Source organism: Perognathus longimembris, chromosome 6, assembly GCF_023159225.1.
Source record: "Perognathus longimembris pacificus isolate PPM17 chromosome 6, ASM2315922v1, whole genome shotgun sequence".
NCBI lineage: Eukaryota > Metazoa > Chordata > Mammalia > Rodentia > Heteromyidae > Perognathus > Perognathus longimembris.
This window is the reverse complement of record NC_063166.1, coordinates 7,802,904-7,819,332: the sequence shown is the minus strand read 5'-3', so window position 1 is coordinate 7,819,332 and position 16,429 is coordinate 7,802,904. Positions and strand designations below refer to the sequence as shown.

At 40.7% G+C, this 16,429-nt stretch overlaps 1 protein-coding gene across 3 annotated transcripts in view; it reads right to left on the bottom strand.

The window, feature by feature from the left end:
- Usp49 (ubiquitin specific peptidase 49) overlaps positions 1–16,429 on the bottom strand; it is a 55,529-nt gene that overhangs the window by 36,706 nt on the left and 2,394 nt on the right. For 2 of the 3 annotated variants that reach the window (XM_048347777.1, XM_048347778.1), the window contains exon 1: positions 2,097–2,666. The gene's annotated coding sequence lies outside the window, so the exon portion shown is untranslated. Of the gene's footprint in view, positions 1–2,096; positions 2,667–16,429 lie in introns of those variants that run through there. The other variant, XM_048347780.1, reaches the window with a different exon arrangement.

Below are 16,429 nucleotides of genomic sequence, written 5' to 3'. Positions count from 1 at the left end.
TTACTTAAATTCACACTCCTTAACAAGCCTTTTAGGTGATTAGTTCCCTGGTCAACAGCCCAAGCTTAAGTTTCAATCCTGAAGCTGTTACTTGGAATGCAACTTTGGGCACAATTGTTTGATCTGTACCTCACTTTTCACAGCTTTAAAATGAAGACAAAGTAGGAGCTGGTAGCTCACATTTATAATCTTAGCCACTCAGGATGCTGAGATATGAGAATCTGTGTTCAAAGCCAGCTCAGGTCGACAAATCCATGATACTTTTATCCTCAATCAACCAAAAAAACCTGGAAGTGGAGAGCAGAGCACTAAGCCTGAGCAGAAAAAGCTGAACAAGAGCACGAGAGCTGACATTCAAGGTCCAGTATTGGCAAAAGAAGAAGAAAGGGGGGAGGAAAAGAAGGGGGGGAGAAAGAAAGAAAGAGAGAAAGAAAGAAAGGAAGGAAGGAAGGAAGGAAGGAAGGAAGGAAGGAAGGAAGGAAGGTTGATAGTGATCTAGAAATAAGAACTATGGGTCCTGCTTTGACAGATACTGTTACCGGGGTGAATGAAACGATTGAAGATAGTTGCTTATTTATACATACACCTTAAGGTATGAAGTTAAGTATACAGACTCTATTCTCATGGTCTAGGAGCATATACAGAGAGAAATGAAGTTTGTAGCCAAAATGAAAACCATCCCAAGACATTCTTAGCCACCAGGGTTAACCTTACCCAGAGATAGTTTAACTCTTGGAGTGTGTGAGAGAAACATCTAACTGGGCTGGGAGCTAGTGGCTCATACCTGTAAGACCAGCTACTTAGGAGGCTGAGATCTGAGGATTGCCGTTTGAAGCCAGCCTGGGCAGAAAAGTCCATAAAGACTCTTTATCTCCAGTTAATTACCAAAAAAGCCAGAAGTGGAACTGTGGCTCAAGTGGTAGAATGCTAGCCTTGAGCAAAAAGCTCAGGGACAGTGCCCAAGACCTGAGGTCCAGCCCCAGGAATGGGGACAAAAAAAGAAAAGAAAAGAAAAGAAGGAAGGAAGGAAGGAAGGAAGGAAGGAAGGAAGGCAGGCTAATTGCTAACTGGTATACATATGAAAATCACAGTTAATACTTACTGAATATTTACTATGTTCCAGGGATTATTTCAAGTTTTTTTTTAATGTAGATTAATTCTCAACCACACTAAAATACTTTTTTTTTTTTTTTTGGCCAGTCCTGGGGCTTGGACTCAGTGCCTGAGCACTGTCCCTGGCTTCTTTTTGCTACCACTTGAGCCACAGCGCCACCTCTGGCCTTTTCTACATATGCGGTGCTGAGGAATTGAACCCAGGGCTTCATGTATATGAGGCAAGCACTCTTGCCACTAGGCCATATTCCCAGCCCCTAAAATAGAGATTTTATTTTCTCCATGCTAAAGCTGAGACATTGAGACACACACAGAGACTGATTTTCCCAAATCTCAAGTAGTGACTGGCCAAAAACAGTCTATCTCTAAAGCCCCTGTGTATCACCACAAGGCAAAGAAGGCTGCAGAAATGCATAGCATACACTTAAGAGACCCTGGGAAGGGACCAATATTTAGTTAGAGAACTTTGATATTTGATTTTCCTTTTTACAATAAGAATATGTGGACCTCTAAAATTCAAAGCTTTTTATTGGGTTTTTCCTGAAATTCTATTCAATATCCATCATACACACATCTGTACCTGCCCAAATGAGCAAGACCTCATGCTGAGCCTAATATCACAGCAGCTGATGGTATTTGGAGAAAGAGAAGGAGTAGACAATTACTCCTGCCAACTCAGGGGACAGGCCCAGCTGCTATTGAGCCCCCAGTAAACTTCTTTTAGTATGTGAGCTGCTCTCCAGATTTTATTTTAATTTCAAATATGGCGATTACCCATCCCCCACCCCTTAGTTATTTCATGGTATTGAAATTTTTACAAGGCTAATAGAATCAGGGAACAAAAATTCAAAAAAGGTATAGGATAAAGGTTGTGACTGACAGATCTCTTACTCTGATAGGATTCTAATTATAAAGATTGTCCATACATGATGCTATTGTGAACAATTTACATTAATGAAGCTTTATTATAGTTTCTCTCTTACCCACTAAGTTTTTTCCATCTTCTTCCATTTATTTCACAATCACTGGTTATGTTTCTTCTTATCTATTACCTAAAAAGGGAAAAAATCTGTAAGCACGTGCTGATATATGGTATGAAAAAGCAATTTAATGAATCTTATTCATAAATTCAATAAAGGATCAGTATATTACAATTCAGTGACCTCTCTATAAGTACTCAAAACTGACAGGAAAGAGTGGAGGGAAAAAAACCAAGTGTGACTTTTGTTCTTAGCTAAGAGCAATAAAAGATTTAGTTATTTATAAATAAGTCATAAGTGCAAGTATTAATGGTTTACTCACTAAAAAAATATGTCTGCATTTGTTTCAGGTTTTAAAGATCATATGTTATCTTTGCCTATAACCTAGAAATGTCAGAAGCAAAATCATTGTAACAAAAATATTGGAGTATGGAAAACTAAAATTGCTTTTGCATAAGTAAAAAACTGACCACTTTTAGAGGGGACTCTTCTGTGCTAATTGGGTTCATGACCTTTAGCAAGCAGCATGCTTCCTTAAAAGCAGTACATTTTCTATACACAAGGACATTACATTAGTTGAAGATAGCTAGAGTTTATGATCTGGATAATTTACACACACAATCAGTTTTTAGATTTGTGACACTATATTCCAGATTTAATAAAGCTTGAGATTGGTATGTGTGGCTGCCTTATAACATGGCGGCAAATTCACTATTTTGTCTTCCCAATGACAAACACAAGAATTCCTCTTTGAAGAGACTTTCTTTGTGAAGTCTGTTCCCTCAGTATGGGCCCCCCACCTCTCATGTCCAGTCCCCTTGGCGTGGGTGGTTCCCTGCAGAATGGCTGTCAAGATCCCAGAATGCTTGTCAAGAAAGGGAAATTGCTGTGCACTAGACAAGGGGAAGAATTTGTTGTTTTATCTCTGAAAAGAACCAGGAGAAGAATGACGAGGAGAGGGAAAGGGAGAGAAGAAAAGAAGACTTGGCATAATGGAGCGAAGCTGGGATTAGGTGGGGGTGAAGCGCTCAGGTCAACGCAGGGCTGGAAACATTTTAAGAATAGAGCTCCTTACTAGGAAAGTGGCCTGCATTCATCCAAAGCAAGCCTCACCCCACCTCCATTTTGCCCCCTCTCCTTGGATAGGTATATAGAATCTACAACTGCCCTGCATGAACAGGGCCTTTCTGAAAACCAGAGAAGCCAAGTTTCCACAGGTAGATGCACCAAGATAACACAAGAAAGCATAGGCCCAAGAGTCTGAGGAGATTGCAAGACCACAAAACTCAAGAAACACAGGTACTTTTCACCGATTTTAGGTTGAGCCGTTTAAGGTACACTTCTTCAGGAAAGCTGATACTCCATGATTAGGTAGTCTCACACCCATAAAATATCCCTCTTTCCTACCCAGAATGACTCACCTTTCAATGTAAGGACAAAAAAAAAAATAGCTTACTGTTAAAAACCAATCTATTTTGCATGTTCCCCAAAAGTTGAATCTGTTCTAAGTGCCAGTGGCTCATGCCTATAACTCTAGTTACTCAAGAGGCTGAAATCTGAAGATCCCAGTTCTGTGAGACATTTATCTCCAATTAAGCAGCACAAAGCCAGAGAGAGAGGTATGCTCACATGGTAGAGGGCCACCTTGAGCAAAAAAACTGAAAGGAGCTTTCTTGCTCTCAGGTGGTGCTCTACCAATTTGAGCCATGCCTTCAGTCTAGCTTTTTTGCTAACCAGCAATTAACCAATTGAGCTGTAGTATCATAAAATTTCTGTCCAGGCTAGCTTTCAACTGTGACCCTCCAGCTCTCAGGCTTCTGAGAAGCTAGTATTATAGGCATGAACTACCAGTGCCCAGCCAGTGGATTTTTGAGATGTTTCACTATGTAGTCAGGCTAGCCTTGAACTCCCATTTCTCCTCTCTCCACCTCCTGAGTCCTAGGATGAAAGCAAAGGTTTTAAATCTTTGTTGTGGTGGGAAGACATACTTGTATTGAAACATTCCAGGGATTCTGGGGCAAGCTAGGATAAAAGAGATCAACCAGGTAGAATTCAAAGAATTCTAAAATGTTTGGTAGTCCTTTTAGTTAAATGACATCTAGTCTTAACTGACAGCTTAACAAGGACTAAAAGGCATAAATCTTAGCTAATTGAGAATTCTTTCTTGTCAAAAAATAAAATGACCCAAGACCACTGGCTTAATATGGTTATATTCTCTCTAATCATCCAAGATAAGTGCAAACAAAAGCAATACCAAATCCTATTTAGTTTGAAAGGCAGCTGTGTCAGCCACAATCACCCTCCATACCACACACATCAGTTTCTTTTTCATTACTCTGCTTAAAGCTAATCCTACTTTTTACAGGCTCTGCATATAAACATTATTAATTGGTAGAGTTTTATTTGCCAGCATACATTCAAGCCATTTTTAAGAAATTCTGTCATCAAGCACTTCTTTTAAACACTTTATGATTTTGTCAGCATAGAGCAGCAACCTCAATAAAGAGAGGGCAATTATGGACATCTATTATACTTCTACTGCATACCACATGCCATGCTATTGGAGGTACACGGTTGCTCAGTGACTTGTCACTAAGGATGTATGTCAATGGTATTTTACAGATGAAGAATGAAGGGCTGCATTGGTTAGTAAATGACTAGCCCAGAATCACCAGGACACAGGAGCACCTAAGCCCAAGAAGTGTGCTTTGAGTTGGTGCTGTTTCAGTAACCCTACATCAATATTAAGCAACACTAACTTTATTCAAGCAGGTGCTATTTTGTGCTGGTGCTGGTGATTGAACTCAGGGCCTCATGGTCTTGCTTGGCTTTTTCTGCTCAAGGCTGATGCCCTAGTACTTGAGCCATACCTCTGCTTCCAGCTTTTTGCTGATTAACTGGAAATACAAGATTCTCAGATCTGTCTTCCTGGGATTGTTTGAGCCTCAATCATCAGACCTCAGCCTCCTAAGCAGCTAGGATGACAGGAGTAAGCCCATCAGTGCCCAGCTATTCAAGCAGTTCTTCCCCTGTGTAAAACTGAGTTGGCAGTCTTGTTTGTCAATTCTACAATTAGAGATGCGACGTTAAATATTCAAAGAAAATCAGCTCTAAAAAAGGATTTCTCCAAACAAGATTTCTTTAGAAACAAGGAAAAGAGATGTCTGAGCAGGGGGTGATACCTGCAATCTCAGTGCTGGGAGGTCCGAGGAAGGAGGACTGTGACTTAGACAAGCAAGGGTTAAAAAGTGAGCTATGAGGGCTGGGAATGTGGCTTGAGGACCGCTTGCCTAGCACACACAAGGCCCTGGGTTCAATTCCTCAGCACCGCATACACAGAAAAAGCTGGAAGTAGCGCTGTGGTTCAAGTGGTAGAGTGCCAGTCTTAAGCAAAAGAAGCTCAGGGACAGTGCCCAGATGCTGAGTTAAAGCCCAAGGACTGGAAAAAAAAGAAAAAGTGAGCTATGAAGCAGGGTGCCAATGGCTCATGCCTGTAATCTTACTGGGGAGGCTGAGATATGAGGTTCATGGTTCAAAGCCAGCTGGGGCAGGAAACTCTGAGAGACTCATCTCCAATTAGCCACCAGAAAAGCCAGAAATGGAGCTGTGGCTCAAATGGTAGAGTGCCAGCCATAATAAGCAAGCAAGCTGACTGCAAGTGTGACGTTAAATTCAAGTCTTAGTGTCATCATGCACAACACACACATAAACCCCTTACTGGTCATTGTAGCTTGAATATGCAGTGTTCCCCACAGGCTCATGCTCTAAAAGGTTGGCCCTTGGGTAGTAACGCTATTTTGTAAGGTCTGGAGACTTTAGGAGGCAGTGCCTAGCTAGAGGAAGTAAATCACGGGAGGCATAATCTCTGCAGGCTACACCTGATCTCCAGTCCCTTCCTGTCCACCATGAGGTGAGCCTCCTGCTCCATTCGCTCCCACTGCCACAGTGTTCAGCCTCATCATGGGCTTAGAGACGTCACAACCAAGAACTATAAGCTGTAATCTCTGAGATTACGAATCAAAAGTCCCCCCTTCCAGTTTTTATTCCCAGCTCCTATGCTCATAGTGCCACGAATGCAGTGAGAAGAATTAAGCCATAAAGCTAAAGAAAGGTGGGGGGGGGACTGGAAACAATCTAGGAGTACAAGAAGTAATATTAAGCAAATATGGCCAGGCACTGGTGACTCAAACCTGTAATCATAATTACTCAGGAGGCTGAAATTTGAAAATCATGGCTCAAAGCCAGTCTGGGCAAAGAAAAGTCTGCGAGACTCTTTATCTCCAATTAACCAGCAAAAAGTTGGAAGTGGAAGTGCAGCCCAAGTGGTAGAGTGCTAGCCTTGAGTGAAAAAGTTAAGTGAGAGTTTCGGGCCTTGGACACACACACACACACAGTAGCAAATGTTTATTAAAGCTAATAAAATATGATTTTTGACTACATAAAAATCAAGCAATTTGACCAGGATTTTGGCCTAGTTAGTAGTAGAGTGCCTCCTTAGCATACATGAAGCCCTGGGTTCCATTCCTTGGTACCACATACACAGACAAAGCTGGATGGCAGTGCCCAGGCCCTGAGTTCAAGCCCCAGGACTGACAAAAAAAATAAAAAAAAAATCAAGCACTTTGTATTCAATAAAGAACATTATAGCTGGGTATTGGTGGCTCACCTGTAACCCTAGCTACTCAGGAGGCTGAGATCTAAGGATCGTGGTTCGAAACCAGCCTAGGCTGGCTATATACACACATACATACATATATACACACACATATATATATAATTGTAATTATGCAGTTACACATATTATTTCTAGTTCATGTAGTTCAACAATATATGGGAAACAAAGAATATGAAGAGGCACCTCACAGAAGGGAAGGGCTAACTAAATTATGAAGAAAAACTCAGTTATATATGTAGATATATATGGTACATTAATGTGAACATGTACAAAGATGTTGCTGGCAGCATTGTTTATGGTAGCCTAGGTAGCCATCACTATGGGAATAAATGCACCATGGAATACTATGCTGCAGTTAGGACCAATTAGCTAAATCTACATTCAGCATAAACACATCTTAAAATGGTACTGAGTACAGAGTAAAAACTAGGATAAAGCCAGGTACCGGTGGCTCATGCCTATAATTCTAGCTACTCAGGAGGCTGAAATCTAGGTATGGTTCAAAGCAAGCCCGGGCAGGAAAGACCAAGAGACTTTTAAAAAACTTTTTTATTTTTTATTTTATTTTATTTTATTTTATTTTATTTTTTGCCAAGTCCTGTAGCTTGGACTCAGGGCCTGAGCACTGTCCCTGGCTTCTTTTTGCTCAGGGCTATCACTCTACCACTTGAGCCACTTCTGGCTTTTTCTATATGTGTAGTACCGAGGAATTAACCCAAGGCTTCATGTATGCCAGGCAAGCACTCTACCACTCTTGGGGAATCCCCAAGAGGCTCTTATCTCCAGTAACCACCAGAAAACCAGAAGTGGTGCTATTGTTCAAAGTGGTAGCGTGCTAGCTTTGAACAAAAGAGCTCAGAGACAGTGCCCAGGCCTTGAGTTCAAGTCCCACAAAAACAACAACCACCACAACAAACCACCAGAATAAGATCTACAGTGTTCTTTTGTTAGAAATCTAGTCAAATTCTGCAACAGTGTAGTATAATGAGCTATTTTGTTACTAAAGATATACATATACATTGCTAAATATTTTACAAAGATGTGAGTAGAATCACAAGGACAAACAGAAAACACTTTTGATTTGTACATACCTTAATTTATTCAATAAAGACTTGGTGAATGGGGCTGGGAATACGGCCTAGTGGTAGAGCGCTTGCCTTGCATACATGAAGCCCCGGGTTCAATTCCTCAGCACAACATATATAGAAAAAGCCAGAAATGGCGCTGGGGCTCAAGTGGTAGAGTGCTAGCCTTGAGCGGGAAGAAGCCAGGGACAGTGCTCAGGCCCTGAGTTCAAGACCCAGGACTGGACAAAAAAAATTGGATGGACACACAATATTAAGCCATCACATCCAGCTTTTTATTGGCTGAGAAGGGAAGGTCTCACTAACTGTTTTTACTTGGATTGTTCTAAAATTGCCATCCTCCTGACCTCAGCTTCCCAAGTAGCTAGGATTACAGATGTGATCTACTGTGCCTGGCTTATATGTGTGTATATGTGTATGTGTGTGTATACTAAATATTAAACCAGGGGTCTTGATGTATTCTAAAACAAGTACTCTACCACTGAGCTACATTCACAGTTCTACAATTTTTTTCTTCAAATAGAAATATACTTTAAGTTCTTAAAAAGACAAGTCTGGACACAAATGACCTCTAAAACTCTACATAAATGATACATCTCAATCCAGAGCTAAGACTCATGGCTTTAAATGGTGAAACCATTATGTTCTGAAGGAGATTTTTTTTCTCTATTTTCCCATTTAATCTCCATCCCCAAAGAAATTTCAACTGCTCAGGAACCTTCTCACCAGATTTCTGTTTTCTAGGCAATTCAAAAGCAGACTGCCAGCTGCCAATGTAGGTGTTGTAGCAACTATACTCATTATGCCATACTGCTAACAAAAACTGATTAACAATTTCAGTATAACGTGATCTATCTACCCCTCAACCTCTGAGCACAGAATATGACAAAATTTCAGATACATCCTTATCTCCCTTTCTTCTGTTTGTTGTTGTTGTTGTTATTGGGATAGGGTCTCACTATCAGGTTAGCCTTGAATTTACAATGCTCCTCCTTTCTTAACCTCTAGAGTGCTGGGATTGCAAGCATGTACATCACACTGGCATCCTTTTTGTTTTGTTTTTTTCCAGTCCTGGGGCTTGAACTCAGGGCCTGAGCACTGTCCCTGGCTTCTTTTTGCTCAAGGCTAGCACTCTACCACTTGAGCCACGGCACCACTTCCAGCTTTTTCTATATATGTGTTGCTGAGGAATCGAACCCACGGCTTCATGAATACGAGGCGAGCACTTTACCACTAGGCCACATTCCCAGTCCCCACACTGGCATCCTATCACATACACTTTTTAATGAAATTGCACAAATTCCAAACATTAACTAGTAAGCATGACTGAATTTAATCCTTACAACCACCCAATGGTCTAGGTACTAATATCATCTCATTTGACAGATGGCTTTTCAAGTCAAATGCGGATCTTTATCACTGCCTTTACAATCTCCACTGACTGACATCAGCTTCCACTATATATATGCCCACATTCTGAATTTCAGTCCCATTCTGGTCTGATTCCAAACTTTACCAATGTAGCTCAGAGGAATGGAACACCAAGCTTGTACCTCCCTTCATGAAAAACATTCAATTAACCCATTCTCATAAGCTTGTTAAAATTAAAAACCAGGCTGGAATGGTAGTGTGATAGAATAGTAGTGGCAGAGTGCTTGCCGAGCATGCATGAAGCCCTGGGTTTGACTTCTAAGTACCACATAAACAGAAAAAGCCAGAAGTGGTGCTGTGGCCCAAGTAGTAGAGTGCTAGCCTTGAGCCAAAAAAGAAGAAGAAGAAAAAAAAGCAGCTCAGGAACAGTGCCCAGGCCCTGAGTAAATAACTAATTAATTAATTAATTAAACATCAAGCCAGGCACCAGTAAGTATTTCATACCTATAAATTCAAGCTACTCAGGAGACTAATATTTAGAAGATTATGGCTCAAAGCCAGCTCATGTAGAAAAATCCAAGAGATTTCATCTCCAATATGACCATCAAAAACCTGGCTAGAGGTATGTTTCAAGTGGCTGAACAAGCAAGTTGAATAAGCAAGCTGATTAATTATGAGGACCTGAGCTCAAACCTAGATACTAGCAATAAACAAACACTAAGCAGAGTTATACAGAGTAAAAAGTGAACACCTCTCCTCAAAAAGGAAACACTTCAATCCTGGTCTTTACATTTCATAGAAATAGAAATATTTTTTATTGTCCTAAAGGAGCTCTTTCAAAAAAAAAAAAAAAGTAACTTAGCTAGGTGTTGGTGGCTCACGCCTGTAATCCTAACTAACTCAGGAAGCTGAGATCTGAGGATCTGAGGATCACAGTTTCCAGCAGTTTCCAGGCTGGGCAGGAAAGTCTGAGCGACTCATCTCCAATTAATTACCAAAACAGCTGGAAGTGAAGGTTTGGCTTAAGCGGTAGAGTACCAACCTTGAGCTAAAAGGCTCAAGGACAGTGCTCAGGCCCCTAGTTCAAGTCCCAGGACTGGTATACACAAAGGAAAGTAACTTAATAAGGGTTATCTTTCCACATGAGCTGAAAGAGAGCTACAGACTCTCAACTACTAATACATTGTTTATCTGACCTCTTCCTGACAAACATGGTATTTTTTGCCCCAAAAAACAATTCTATGAAGAGACCATTGTATTTACTATTGTTATTCAAGTATATAAATATATTTGTTAGATATATTTTGGTATGTGTTTGAAATGGATATACACCCTTAAATTCCAACAGGCATACCAAATTTACCTCCAAGAAAGTTTACATTCCTGCCACGGATACAGGAAATTTTTTATTTATTTTTATTTTTTGCCAGTCCTGGGCCTTGGACTCAGGGCCTTAGCCCTGTCCTTGGCTTCTTTTTGCTCAAGGCTAGCACTCTGCCACCTTGAGCCACAGCGCCACTTCTGGCCGTTTTCTATATATGTGGTACTGGGGAATAGAACCCAGGGCTTCATGTATACGAGGCAGGCACTCTTGCCACTAGGCCATATTCCCAGCCCACAATAGAAGAAATTTTAAACTGTTCCACATCATTACTGAGTATCATTAACTTTTTTCCCCCCAGTCCTGAGGCTTGAACTCAGAAGTTGAGAACTGTCCCTGAGCTATTTTGCTCAAGTATAGTACTCTACCACTTGAGTCACAGCTCTACTACCAGCTTTTTTGTAGTTTACTGGAGGTAAGAGTCTCACTGACTTCCCAGGCTGGCTTTGAACCATGATCCTCAGAATGCAGCCTCTGAATAGCTAGGAGTACGGGTGTGAGCCACTGGCATCCACCAATGTCATTAACTTTTTTTTCCTTTATTGCGTCATTAACTTTTAAGTCACTGTCAAGCTGATTGATTAAAAGGTGATAATTACAGGCTTAATTGTATATTTATTTAAAAAGGATTATTGAATTTACAGCTTAGGTAGATTTTCAATTTATTAGTAGTTGTAGGCTAAGTTGAACTTCCTATGTAGAAAAAAATCCAAGTATCACATTAATAGTGTACTGGGAAGATAGATAATATTTAACCAATCTTGGGATTTCAGCATGGATATCCAATGAAGCCCACCCCCCCCACACACAAATCTGTCTGCAAAATTACCTCTCACTTGAGATGCACTATTACAAGATATGCCATATGTTTTCAGAAATTTTAAGAATTTATTTAGGGGGCTGGGGATATGGCCTAGTGGCAAGAGTGCTTGCCTCGTATACATGAGGCCCTGGGTTCAATTCCCCACACCACATATACAGAAAAAAACGGCCAGAAGTGGCACTGTGGCTCAAGTGGCAGAGTGCTAGCCTTGAGCAAAAAGAAGCCAGGGACAGTGCTCAGGCCCTAAGTCCAAGCCCCAGGACTGGCCAAAAAAAAAGAATTTATTTAGGCCAGTGGCTCATGCCTATAACTCTAGCTACCCAGGAGGCTGAGATCTGAGAACTGCTGTTCAAAGCCAGCCCAGGCAGGAAAGTCCATGCAACTTACCTCCAATAAACCACCAAAAAAAAAAAAAAAAAGAAAAGAAAAAAAAGGCAGAAATGGAGCTGTGGTATATGGCATAGCAAAAAAGTTCAGGGATAGTACCCAGGCCCTGAGTTCAAGCCCTAGGATTGGCACCTAAATATATAAATAAGCAAAGTAAATAAATAATTCAGTACTATAGTATTATATGTACTTTCTCATTTTTATTTATAACATTCTATGTCAATTCACTTTGAAGATATTTTACTTTTCTATATGTAGTGTCATTAGCCTGACTGTTGACCTCCTCTAGATGTTATAAAGTCAAAGGTGCAATTAGTGTCTAGCCATGAGCACCCAATAAAATCAAGATATAGGGCTGGGGATATAGCCTAGTGGCAAGAGTGCCTGCCTCGGATACACGAGGCCCTAGGTTCGATTCCCCAGCACCACATATACAGAAAACGGCCAGAAGTGGCGCTGTGGCTCAAGTGGCAGAGTGCTAGTCTTGAGCGGGAAGAAGCCAGGGACAGTGCTCAGGCCCTGAGTCCAAGGCCCAGGACTGGCCAAAAAAAAAAAAAAAAAGATATAGATGACTGCACTAGAACATACAAAAGGGAGAGCAAGAGAATTTAGTGCCAGCAATGGCCATCCAGAGGGATGCTGTAGATATGTTTATTTATAAACACAAAGCACTAATATGCCCCACAGACTCTATGAATGCATATACAAATGAGATGGCCTCCATTCAAAAACATAGCTTTGCTGTCAAGAGCTCAATGCTTATGATTACAATGCTAATACTAATGGTGCTGAACTGAGCTATTCACACATTTTCTTTCCCCATTTTCTTTGTGGCTACCTTCAGGTAACTATTTTTATCAAGGAGACTCTAATTAAGCTCAAAGAAGGGCTTTGACCTTATTATCCTGATGAATAGTAGCCATAACTACAAAAATAAGTACTACAAATTGGCACTCTAGGAAGGCTTTCGCTCAAAACTAATCAATCAATAAGCCGCTATGTCTAGCCTTTGCTTAATTTTTAACAAAAATTTATATTCACAAAAGACACTGATCTTTATGATGATTTCAGAAGTCTTTGTGCTTTCATTAATGCCCATGTTCTCATGATAGACCCTGCATGCCTTCTGTCCCTACGGCAGAGACTAATGAAAGAGAAAGAAGTCACCCCGATGTGACAAAATGCTGAAATGAAGCTATACATTATTTCTGGTCTCTCTCTGCTGTCTTTTGAAATAGCTGCCGCCAAGGTAGGGCCAGTCCTTCCTTCTGGAAATAAGAGCCTAGAAGGAACGTATCCTCCCACTCACTAGCCACAGCACTGCCTCCCTCCCTCCCCACCCCCCCTCCAAACTACTAGCCCAGCCAGGGAAGCCCTCACTCACTGCAGAGTGGCTTCTAAAGACAATGCCTGGTATCTCCCCATTCTGATCAGGGGAGGAAGCTGTGAAGACCAGCTCCCTGGGCTCTAAGCTAGGCCACCAGACTGCCCTTCTAATCCTCCCCAAATCCAGCTACACTGGTGGGGTGGGGGTGGGGACAGAACAGAAAAAGCAAACTGAATGGAGTGTGGTTGCTTTGGGTTAGAGAAGGGCCAGCATTCCTATATTTGAAGAAGGGTAAAGATATACACACGAGTCTTTAAAAACACAACGCAGAAATGGATTTTATTCCTGATCCTTCTGATGTCTAACCAACATCTGCTCCTAATCACTCGCCAGCCCTAACTGCACGGAAGGCATGGAGTAGCAGTGAGGCTGGGAGAGATGCTACCAGAGTGTAAATTACTAATTAGCTCAAAGGAAGACAAAGAGAGAAAATACCTGTCACAGAATGTTGTTTACAACTTGACATATAATAAAAACAGCCCTGAACATTTCAGAAGAGTGCTTTACTTCCCAGACTTCTATTAACATGTGAATGGAAAAGGAACCGTATTATAGTCTTTAAAAACTGCCCATGTCTCAGTAGCAATAATACATGACTAGAAACAATGCCTTCCAAATAATTTGTAATTTTCCCATCCTTATGAAAGGGAAGTGTTTTTAATTATTACAATCAGCTTTACTAAGGAGCTATATTTCATAGCTCTGATAATGGTTTAAGGGGAGGGGGATGAAAAGCAGCCCACAAGCACCATATTTTACATTTGTCAGAATACAGCTTAATAGTCTTCTCACATAAATTGGACAGCCCTTTCTGCAGGTTACACCTTTACCAAATGGATGAGCCATCATTTTCATGAAGATTAGCAGTGACTGGAGGTGAGGAGGGACTCAGTTAATTTCCTTAAATGACAACAATTGAGAAGACTTAAAATTTAGGTTTATTTCAGGGTGAGGTAATAGAATGGCCTTTCTATTGATCCTCTCACCATAAAGCAAAGCTATTTGTATTAATCCCAACCAGTATCCTGAAGCTTTGTACTTTTATCATTTCCAGCTCCTAGACATGGACTTATCTTCAAAATCTGCATTTCACCTTCACATTTCTCTGTCATGGTGTCCAAAGGCCCTGTATAGCTCCTGTTTCTCATACAGCCATTACCAGAAGTCACCAATGGCTACCATACTGTGAAGACACACCATAGCTCATAACAGGAAGATTTCCTAGAGAGAGGAACTCCTTAGAGAGAGGTACTGGACAACACAAGTTTTGCTGATGAAAGGGGCTATAAGCGTGTCAGTCACGTGTGAAAGAATCTTTCTCAAATTATACTGCAGTAAACAAACCAAACAACCACAAAATCTGCTCTAAATCCAATCTTGACAATCCTTTAAATGCTATGACTAAAATCAAATATTCACCAAACTGCCTGATATACAGGACTCAAGACACTGTTAAAATGGAGGCCGTCATATGGATCTTGTTTTACTTGTTTTAAAAATACTCATATGAAGGGCTGGGAATGTGGCTTAGCAGTAGAGCGCTTGCTTAGCATGCATGAAGCCCTGGTTCGATTCCTCAGCACCACATATATAGAAAAGGCCAGAGTGGCGTTGTGGCTCAAGTTGGCAGACTGCTAGCCTTGAACAAAAAGAAACCAGGGACAGTGCTCAGGCCCTGAGTTCAAGCCGCGGGACTGGCAAAAAAAAAAAAAAATCTCATGAGAGAAAATGCTAAAGGAAATGAGGCAAAGTAAAAACAAATGGTGATTTTAGAGTAAGGGTAAACAAAAGTTTCTTTCTTTTCTTTATTTTTTAGTAGTGGGGTTTGAACTCAAAGCCTTGTGCTCAGGCTGGCACTCTCTACTTGAGCCATGCCTCCAGCCCTGCTTTTTGATGGTTATTTTGAAGATGGAATCTAACAAACTTTTCTGCCCTGGCTGGCCTCAAATAGTGATCCTCCAGATCTCAGCATAAACAAAATTTAAGCTGAGAATGAGCATATGCTCGTGGATATCTGTGCTAAAATCTAAATTTCATTTTTTTCCTCAAACAGTAATAATCTTTCAATTGCAGAACTGTTAGAATATACAAACACAGGGCCTTTTCCTACCTGAAAAAAAGTGGACAGGAAATGTGCAATTCAATAAGGCATTTTTAAATTTGGAGTTGTTTTGATTCATAAATACAATTTTGAAGGAAAAAAAATAGAAGCAGGTAATAATCAGAGAATTACACATACACATGATATTTTTCCCAGATTCCCCACTTACAAAGGACAGAAGGAAAGGTTAAGAACAGAGCCATGGTGACAATTTAAGGGTTGGCAAACAAGACCCATTAAGAAGTGAACTAAACCAGCAGCGATGAACCTGCGGAAGAGCATACCCAGGATGACCACAAGAGTCGAGTGGAGGGAACACACAGCCGAGGTGTTGCCAGCAAAAGGCCAAGGTCACAATCATATCCCCACCACTTGGGGGAACTGCAATGAAGGGGTTGTGGTAGAGCTCAGTTGCAGAGTATGTTTAGCGTGTACAGACCCTGAGTTCAGTCCTCAGTACCAAAAATAAAGATTAAATGTATCACTGGGTTAACATTTAACAACAACAACCAAAACAGTAGTTGTATGAAAAGAATATCAACTACCAAACAAGTCACTACAGAAATGTCCAAGTGTAATTGGGGAGAACACTCGATTTCATCCCATGTAATATGAGAACAGTAACAGCACCTACCTGAGAGGATTGCTGGGAGAATAAATGAGTTACAACTGGCAAAACACTCACCACAGGGACTGGCACTAAAGCAATGTATGCCAACTAGCTACTAGTATTAAATTTATGAAGAACTAAGATTATAAAAATTACAGTAAGCAGACTTTTTAAAACCAAAGCTTGAGAATAGGGCAAGAGAAAACACATACAAATATAGCATGAAATGTAGGCTACACAGAAGACAGACCCTCCTGAGAGAAATAAGTACATGCTGGAGGAGATTATCTCCAAAGGCTACCACTTAAGATTAATAAGAACAGGATAAATGTTGAGGTCCTTTCAAAGTCTCTTCCCATCCAAAGATTCTACAATTAACCAGAGCACATTTAATTATGTACAGCCTACTCATTCAAATTTCAAAATCTAAATTAAAAAAAAATTTTTGCTGAGTAATTAAGATTATAACCAAAATAAGCCTGCCATAGGTGGCTCATATCTGTAAACCTAGCTATT